This window comes from Salvelinus alpinus, chromosome 2, assembly GCF_045679555.1.
Source record: "Salvelinus alpinus chromosome 2, SLU_Salpinus.1, whole genome shotgun sequence".
NCBI classification, from domain to species: Eukaryota; Metazoa; Chordata; class Actinopteri; order Salmoniformes; family Salmonidae; genus Salvelinus; species Salvelinus alpinus.
In genome coordinates, this window is record NC_092087.1 from 34,304,725 (window position 1) to 34,308,736 (window position 4,012).

The window sequence follows — 4,012 nt, forward strand, 5'->3', positions numbered from 1 at the left end:
GTGGAATTGTTAGGTTGGATTACTGTTGGTTATTACTGCATTGTCGGAACTAGAAGCACAAGCATTTCGCTACACTCGCATTAACATCTGCTAACCATGTGTATGTGACTAATAAATTTGATTTGACATTTGATTTGATTTTATTTGAATGCATTGCTAACACCGCCCTGAAAACATTGCCATTCCCATGCCGTTTAAAAAAAATATTTACATAAATGTCTTGTGTGTGCTATGTTGTGGTATTCTTTCCTGTGTTGACAGTGGCAATGTTCAAAATCAGATTTTGGTCTAGGTGCCAGTTCCCATATAAGTTGTGTACTCTGCAGGGTTTTCTCTCTATATACTATTACTTGTTGCTGAAAAGGAAATCATATGATGTAATATATTTACACTGAACAAAAATATAATGTTGGTCCCATTTTTCATGAGCTGAAATAAAACGCACCAAAAAAACATATATTTCTCTAAACTGTTGTATACTTCCTTGTTAGTGAGCATTTCACTGGGAAAGGGCTTACCTTCAATGGCCACTGGCACGCTGGAGAAGTGTGCTCTTCACAGTTTAATCCTGGTTTCAACTGTCCCGGGCAGATGGTAGACATCGTGTATGGTGTTGTGTGGGCGAGGGGTTTGCTGATGTCAACATTGTGCCCTATGAGAGCAGTGGGGTTATGGTATGGGCAAGCATAAACTATGGACAACAAACACAGTTATATTTAATCAATGGAAATTTGAATACATAGAGATACTTTGACGAGATTCTGAGGCCCATTGTCGTGCCATTCATCCGCCGCCATCACCTCATGTTTCAGCATGATAATGCACGGCACCATGTCGCAAGGATCTGTACACAATTCCTAAAAGCTGAAAATGTCCCAGTTTTTACATGGTCTGTATGCTCACCAGACATGTCACCCATTGAGCATGTTTGGGATGCTCTGGATCGACGTGTACGATAGTGTGTTCCAGTTCCAGCCAATATCCAGCAACTTTGCACAGCCATTGAAGAGGAGTGGGACAACATTCCACAGGCCACAATCAACAGCCTGATCAATTCTATGCGAAGGAGATGTTTTGCGCTGCATGAGGCAAATGGTGGTCACACCAGATACTGACTGGTTTTCTGACTTTTCTTAAAGGTATCTGTGACCAACAGATGGATATCTATATTCCCAGTCATTAGCAATCCATAGATTAGGACCTAATTTATTTATTTCAATTGACAAATTTCCTTATATGAACTGTAGAAAATGAAAAGCTGAAATGTCTTGAGTCAATAAGTATTCAAGTCCTTTGTTATGGCAAGCCTAAATAAGTTCAGGAGCAAAGATTTGCTGAATAAGTCACATGATAAGTTGCATGGACTCACTCTGTGTGCAATAATAGTGTTTAACATGATTTCTGAATGACTACCTCATCTCTGTACCACACACATACAATTTTCTGTAAGGTCCCTCGGTAGAGCAGTGAATTTCAAACACAGATTCAACCACTAAGACCAGGGAGGTTTTCTAATACATATTGATAGCAACAACAACAAAAAAAGAAATAGACATTGAATAAGCCTTTGAGCATACTCATTACACTTTGGATGGGGTATCGATACTGCCAGTCACTACAAAGATACAGGCGTCCTTCCTAACTCAGTTGCCGGAGAGGAAGGAAACAGAGTTTAATGGCTGTGAGAAGAAACTGAGGATAGATCAACAACATTGTAGTTACTACACAATACCAACCTAATCGACAGAGTGAAAAGAAGGAAGCCTGTACAGAATACAAGCACAGGCAAAATCCTAGAGGAAATCCAGGTTCAGTCTGCTTTCCACCAGACGCTGGGAGATGAATTCTCCTTTCAGCAGGACAGTAACCTAAAACACAATGCTAAATCTACACCGGAGTTGCTTACCAAGAAGACAGGGAATGTTTCTAAGTGGCAGAGTTTTGACTTAAATATAATTTTGACTTAAATATACTTGAAAATCTATGGCAAGACATGAAAATGGTGGTCTAGCAATGATCAAAAACTAATTTGACAGAGCTTGAAGAATTTAAAAAATAATTATCCAGGTGTGGAAAGCTCTTAAAGACCCTTTGCTATGATAATCGAAATTGAGCTCAGGTGCATCCTGTTTCCATTGACCGTCCTTGAAATGTTTCTACAACTTGATTGGAGTCCACCTGTAGTAAATTCAATTGATTGGACATGATTTGGTGAAGCACACCCCTGTTATTATAATGTCCCACAGTTGACAGTGCATGTCAGAGCAAATACCAAGCAATGAGGACGAAGGAATTGTTCGTAGAGCACCGAGACAGGATTGTGTCGAGGCACAGATCTGGGGAAGGGTACCAAAAAATGTCTGCAGCATTGAAGATCCCTAATAACACAGTGGCCTCCATCATTCTTAAATGGAAGAAGTTTGTAACCACCAAGACTCTTCCAAGAGCTGGATGCCCAGCCAAACAAAGCAATCGGGGGAAAAGGGCCTTGGTCAGGTAGGTGACCAAGAACCCGATGGTCAATCTGAGAAACTCCCCAAATACAGGAGTACCAAGCTTGTAGCGTCATACTAAAGAAGACTTGAGGCTGTAATCTCTGCCAAAAGTGCTTCAACAAAGTACTGAGTAAAGGGACATAATACTTATGTAAATGTTATATTTCGCTTTTTTCTTTTTCTATACATATGCAAAAATGTCTAAAAATCTGTTTTTGTTTTGTCATTATGGGGTATGTAGATTGATGAGGGGAAAAAAGCAATTGAATCAATTTTGTAATAAGGCTGTAACGTAACAAAATGACAAATTTAATATCCTGAGACATACGACAACCTGTTTTATCTCGTCATGTTGACAAATACTGACTGTATACATTGCATATCTGTGTTTTCTCAGCACATTAAACATATGAAGGTATTTTGATTCCATATATCCTTCTGTTGGCTGAGGTCCATATTCGGATCTTGATATGCTTTTTGATATGTTGAAAATAAGTACGATTTCTAATGCCTTTCCGAGTTTTCAGCACATGCTCAATAATTTGACAAATATGAAATCCGTATTTTTCTTTCATGCACAAATCATTTTTTGGTTTCCTCTGGATATCATACATGGTATGGCTGGATATTGACTCATTAGATATCCTGAGATAGGTGTATGTGGACATCTTATTTTCTCTATATGATGAAAAATTCTGACTGTAGGCTGACATGACCATATCAGGATCTAGATGTGCATTTTGATATGCTAAACCAGGACAATTTCTGAACATTATTTGAGTTGAGGACATGCTCAATAATTAGATAAATATTACAGTTTTTTTGGATTGCTTACACACTAAAATTAAAAGTAGTACACTATTAGCAAAACCTTACACTCAAGAAGCAAAACATCAGCCCATATTTGCACAACTATAAGCACATTGCCAACCTCACACTTGTTGCAAAACTCTACACACAGTGATTTGCAAAACACTAAACACACTTAACATACATTACACACAAAAATCTATCATGAAGTCACGTCCTTGCAATACCAAAGCACTGACTGTCAAATTACCACACCGTCCAACCAATTGGTTCAACACAGTCATCAGGTGTGCAAACACTCGTTTGCTTAATTGTAGACACACCAATCAGGTGTATAAGCACTATAAAAAGCAGCAGGTGAGTTCATCGGTCTTCAAGCACAATGGAAAGAGTAAGACGAGGAGGAGGACGAGGACGACGAGGAGAACGAGGAGGACGAGGAGGACGAGGAGGACGAGGAGGACGAAGAGGAGGAAGACAAGAAGGTGCTCAAAGAGGACCGAATCTGACAAATGAGATCCGCGCAACACTGGTTGACCACGTTGTCAACCACGGCCTGACGCTGAGGGAGGCTGGACTGCGAGTACAGCCAAATCTAAGCCGATATACAGTGGCAAGTGTGATGAGAACATTTCGACTGGAAAATAGGTATTGTAAAAATATCATCATATCAAAAACATCTGCACGGTTTCAGTAACTGCTTACAG